Source organism: Telopea speciosissima, chromosome 9 (genome assembly GCF_018873765.1).
Source record: "Telopea speciosissima isolate NSW1024214 ecotype Mountain lineage chromosome 9, Tspe_v1, whole genome shotgun sequence".
Classification (NCBI taxonomy): Eukaryota; Viridiplantae; Streptophyta; class Magnoliopsida; order Proteales; family Proteaceae; genus Telopea; species Telopea speciosissima.
In genome coordinates, this window is record NC_057924.1 from 48,410,832 (window position 1) to 48,416,932 (window position 6,101).

A 6,101-nucleotide genomic window follows, 5' to 3' on the forward strand; every position below is an offset into this window, starting at 1 on the left:
ATCAACCCTTTTTATTTCTGGAGAACAAGAAGAGCGCTGAAACGATTCCAAAACGTAACCAGTCAAACTTGGATGATGATAAATATATATAGATAAATGATAGAAATAAGGGGAAAAAAATGATTCTCACCTCATGGATATAATAATTTAGCATTGAAAATTATTGTCTTCTTTTAAAACACAGCAATCGAAACTTGAATGAGAAAAACAAAGCAGAATACGGACAAAACTTGCAGATTGATCAAGCCAAACCATGAGTGCAGACAATCGAAGCCGATCGCACAAAATAAACAAAGCCGTGAATGAAGAATGGTATGCACCACGCCAAAATCGATCTCTCCAAACCAAAATTGTGACAAAGCTGAACGTGAATCCAAAAATCCAAAGTCGATCTTGATTGTAAAGAAACAAAAATCCTAATACTTTAAGATTATTAGGGTTTAAGGTTTAAGTACAAGGTTGCTTAAAGCATTACTCCCTGAGTATCTAGTTTGGAATACCCAGACTGCTGCCTCCAACTAGTATTTATAGGAAAACTAGGGTTTAAGTCAGATGTGCTAATTACTAGATTGTCCCTCACAGCCTGAGTATTAATACAAATAAAATTATATTAGAATATATGAAAGAATTATCAGAACATATGAAAGAATATTACATAAATATCCTTACAATTTCAAAGTCAAGATTTAATTAATCACATAAAACAAAGTCCAGCAAAGAAAAAATCCAAATAGGAAGCAGGAAGGAACATGAATGATCTCATTATCTTCCAAATACTATAAAGCAATATTAAATGTTAAAGTCTTTTATTAAGAAGAATTGTTGTCGTTGTCTTTCTCGAATTTTTCTCAAGAAGAATTGTTTTCTGTCTTTCTCTACCGACAAGGCAACAACAACAACATAGCTTCAATTACCAAAACCATTCTACCATAGCATATGAAAATTTTAACAGTCTAAGGGACACAGTTCGCATCACGTCCTTGTACAAGAACGTGAACTGACGTTCTTTGTATGTTAGCTGATGGCGCGTAGCACACTCAATACTGGTTACCTTCTGTTCCATTTGGATTAGTTTTCCAAGTTTGGGTAGGAGAAGGGGGTAATTTTGGAAAGGACGAAAATAGAGTGGATTTAAATCAGAGAGAGGCGGTTGGTTAGCAGGAGGGGAGAGATGCTCGGCGGTGTTTGTCAACGAAGAAGGAAAAGAGAAAGGATGAAGAAAAAATAAAATTAATAAAGAATGTGATTTCCATTTATTTGTGAAATTTATACAAATAATAATAAAAATGGAACAACAAGGTAACCATTATTGAGTGTGCTACGCGTCAATCAGCTAACATACTAGGACGTCAGTTCACGTCCTTGTCCAAGGATGTGATCTGGACTTCTGACTCCAGACTCTGAGGGACAATTTTGTCTTTTGACATCTATTGTTATGTCCCTTTCACTCTGTTTTTGGGCCAGGGACCTCCTTCGCCAATTCGGCTCCAATTCTTCAATCATCTAGCATTGACATTGGAATGAAACAGGCCGGATTAGGTCAGGTTTTTTAATACCCTAGTGATCCTAGGTCGGGCTGGGATATCTCATCCTAGCCAGACTCTGATTGACCCTGATCGGGTTGGGCTGGTCTGGGCTGGCCATGTCTTGACCTGCTTTTTTGCCATTTACATAGTCCTATGCATCAAAAAAAAAAGACACATGTGATTGGATGTTGGCTTGTTTCATACTCAATTAACTATTAAAATTTTTTTTTTATGTTAAAAATCATAGTCCAATCTTAAAATTATAAATATTTTCATTCAATAGCCTTATTGGTAAAACAATAGAAGTTACACTTTTGGGATTGATGTGTGGTTTGTGCGATTATACTTTCATCAAAAAATTAGATAATTATTTACTAAACAAAAATTGCAAAATGTAAATAATAAATTGTAAAGCATAACCTAACACAGGGCCAGGCCAGGCTGGGCTTAGCCCGTGGCCTCAACCCTGGCCCGGCAGGGCCTGAAAATTTCAACCCTAACCTACCCCCAGGGTTGAAAAATCCAGCCCAGGCCCTGTTCAGGCTCAGGGTGGGCTAGGGAGGGCTTAGGCCGACAGAGCCAAACTTATACACCTAATTGACATATATACATTTGGATCGAGTTTTCCTTCAGCCAGGGAGGATATTTTGAGGAATGAACTAAAACCTTATACAGGTATGGGAAACCGAGGATAATGTGGTGAACCGTCCCTTCGAGTTGGGGAAAACTTTCTCCTATACATTTAAATATTACCAGATGTATTTTATGCATTAAACAAACATCGTAAAAGCATTTTTTGTAATAGCAGTCCAGCCTAAGCCAAACTAATCTCAGATTTAGTATGGGCCGGCCCAAAATCTGTTAAGGCCAAGCTGGGTTGAGCTAATTAGACCTTGGACTAGCTAGGCCCAATTGTTAAAATGGTAAACAGGCCATGCCCATGCTTAGCCCATTTCCAATCATTTGAAATTTAGCGGCACAAATGTAAATTAAAAAATAAAATAGCATATAAACTTAAAGTCAAAGGTTGTGCACGCCAGGGTTAGGCCCAGTCTGAGTCTGTCTCTCTCCCAACCCCTATGAAAACAACTTCCTTGCTCATCTCCAGCCCACACCATCCATTGGGCACAACCGCTAGCGCGAGGAAAACTAACTCCCTAAACTTAATTTTTTTTTAAAATTAAGAAGTGGGCAAGTATAGAATATGGTAAGGATTGGAATGTTTTATGTGACAATTGGTCCAGTTTGGTTAAATTAGTTTTTGGGGTCTAGGACCTATGCCCCTAGCCCATTCAGTTATTGGCCAAGTGGGTCTTTGGGTTTGTCAGTTGTGTGAGATTTGTATTTATGGATTAAGGAGAGAAATAAAAGTTGGTAGTCTTCGACCTAAATTTTCACACGAGCCAACACTTTTTTATCCTGAACCTCCTCTTAAAGTAAAAAATCTAGCTTTTGTAACTGCTTAGGAAGTGACTATAAGGGAAGCAACTGGACTAAACCACTGGCTGAGAAGGGGCAAGTTGTGGGGGGTGGGTGAGATTTGGGAGAGGCGACGACAAGGAAGTGAGATGCAATGGGCAGGAGGAAGGAAGATTGAGTGGGGAAGGAAGAGGGAGAGCTGGAGCTAGACGGAGAGCCAGAGATGGAGAGGAAGGGGAAAGTAAGATGGAGTATAAATAAATAGGAAAGAAATCGATATCAATATATCATCAAATCACCAAATTGATGGTCTCTCTCTCTCTCTCTCTCTCTCTCTCTCTCTGGATCGATCGATCGATCTGACACTTATCGGTGTATTGGTATCGAAAATTTGGTATCAGAATCGATATCGTGATCAGTATCGATCTACATTATCGTATAAAAAAAATAGTATTGGGTCGGTATCGTCCCCAACCAAATCGCCATATCGCCATGACATCATATCACAACTTACCATAGAAACTTTTAGAAATGGGTGAATAGATTTAATTGTATATTCTCTGATAATCCTAGGGCTTTTGATGTAATGGTTAGGAAAACTAATAAGGTCTTTTTTTTTGTGGATCCCGGAGGGGAGAACAAGGTTCTACGAGCAAGAGGCATAGAGAAGTGCACCTATGAGGTGTGGTAAAATAGTAGTGTACATTCCTCACTGGGCTATTGGGCATCCATAAGGAAGTTTTGAAATTTATTTCAAGCTCTATGACTCCCAATCTAAACGGACATACATATAATAGCATGTCGAATAATATAAATAGCTTTGATTATGTGCTCCGTTTATTTTCGATCTATCAACTTCATAGTATAATAATATACAATTATCAATTCTATGTTGTTACCCGATCCATAGTCCTTTTTTTATAGCACATAATGCAAAATGATAAATTAATCAAAATGATTAAGAAATGATACATTTGAGATAAAATAGAAAATTTATAGGATAATTGGGATAAAACAAACGATCCATAAACGGGCTTAAACACATCAGTCTTTAAACATGTCTGGCTCAATTGAGTGCCCATTGGTCCATCCCCTTGCAACATAACCGATATGTTTAGCTAACGTGTCGAACCTTAGCCCAACACAATTAGCAAACGTGTCAGACCAATTTCGAGCTTTCACCGTTCAAGACAGTTTGGTCCTATTGGTGCGGGCTTAGGATTGACACCCCTAATTATGTAATATCCATATACGCATAGTGATACAGACTCCGTATGAGACCTTGAGACCTTGACCGTAACCCTAATTTCTATTCATCCCTGAAAAGTAAAAATTTGAAACCCTAATTTTCTCTCTATATATAGACATCACACTTTACGCCCTAGATGGTCATTGACAGAAGCCACCGCACCAACCAAGAGGAAAAGCAGGAGAATAGAACTGAGTTTTCGTTTCTGTTATGTTATGTTTCCTTTCTGTTCCACTGGCAAATCTCTAATCTGCCAATAGCCCTCTTCATCTGTTTTCATATGATTCATTTTTTTTTCTTGATTTTATTTGTTTTAGTTGTCATCACTATATGTGATGAGGGAGTATCAAAGAAGAAAATGGCTAATGATGATAAATCTTTATCTTAGCGGATTTCAGTGAGATATCACTATCAATGATCTGATTGTTACACACACTGAAGCTCATTATCTTCTTCCCTGGTCTCCTTTGTATCCAAATTCTGTTTCCTTTCATGGTTTTTTTTTTCTCTCTTATTTCCTTATTGAGGATTTCTTAATCGGTGTTTCAGTTTCAGTTAAACAATCGTATCTGGTTTGATCAATGTTGTTTAGGGAGCTTTTGTTGTCTGGTAAAAATGAAATTAAAGGGTTCATTCGTTGTTGAAATAAAATAAGAATTCAAACGGAAACAAAAGATCCATAATGTGATCAAGTGGAGAGGATTTGATGCAATGATGAGTTTAAGTATGGGATGGGTAGTGGACGGAGCTTTGTTTAGAAGCTTCGCCGTGAGCCTCGTCACCAACAAAAACGACTTCTTCTTCCTCTGAGCTCAAATCTCGTCCTTTTACTGTTGAAAAAATTAAAAAATTGTGATCATAATCTTCAATTTGATGTTTCTTAACATATGTAGAGGATTGAAAAAAAAATTCTTGGCCTAATCTTGCGGTGAACTGCAGTGCGGCCTTAGAAGGCCTGTGAACTTAGAGGATTATAATTGTTAATAAATGGGTAAACGCTGGGCGTGAATCTGTCTGACCTTTATCTCCTGCAATTCTCTTCCCGGTCTAGTTCCCCTGGTGATCCTAACATGGGAGGCGCAATGACCATTCCACCCCCTGCCCGGATGGGGTTCATCTCCTCATAGGCACTAGGGAATTGGACCAGGCTGGGAATTGCAGAGATAATTTTCCATTGTTCTTGGGTCCTCGAGACCGGTTATGAATATGTTCTTGCTATAAGGCTGGCAGCCAAGGAAATGGGATCTTTAAGGATACTTTAGAAAATACTATAACCTAGGAGGGTATTTATGAACCCAAAAGGTAAGTGAATTATTCTATCTTCTTAGTTGTCAGCCTTGTATAGGAGCAAAAAAAATTTCCTCTCTATTGGACAGCTCAGATAGGGTACAATGGTACATTGTTTGTGCACTGTTGTTAAAAGCTAGAATTTTTATTCTCTCATGTGTGATGCATTATCCAGTGTAGCATATTTGAGAAGATGAAAATCCTAGAAACTATGGGAAAAGAGGGCACATTATTTGTGAAAGCTAATGCCTGCTGTGTATACACTTGAATCCAATGAAACTTACCTCTTAACTCCTATAACAAGATCTAGAAGACTTTTAGTTTTTCGTCGCCCAAGGTCAAGGAAGAATCCCTTGCCCAAGATTATCATGGTTATCAATACCATATCAATACAGATAAACAAGGGAAATGATATTTTCAAATTCGTCAATATTGGGTGTGGGAATTCATTAAGGGAAATGATATTTTCAAATTCATCAATAGTGGGTGTGGGAGTTCATTGATAGGTTATGGTGACATCACTAGTGAGCAAGGGCTTCTTCCCACCCTGGTGAAGGTGAAGAATTTATTTTCCAAAATATATATAAATGAAATATCTTTGTTTCTTCTCCACACCACTC

At 37.9% G+C, this 6,101-nt stretch overlaps 2 non-coding genes across 2 annotated transcripts; both read left to right on the forward strand.

The window, feature by feature from the left end:
* The first annotated feature begins 4,553 nt into the window (after nt 1-4,553).
* LOC122641235 lies at nt 4,554-4,638 on the forward strand. The gene has a single exon (XR_006329881.1). It is a non-coding gene; the product is annotated as a small nucleolar RNA R11/Z151 (small nucleolar RNA).
* A 261-nt stretch (nt 4,639-4,899) lies between these two features.
* On the forward strand, nt 4,900-5,009 carry LOC122641236. The gene has a single exon (XR_006329882.1). It is a non-coding gene; the product is annotated as a small nucleolar RNA Z152/R70/R12 (small nucleolar RNA).
* Nucleotides 5,010-6,101: the final 1,092 nt, after the last annotated feature.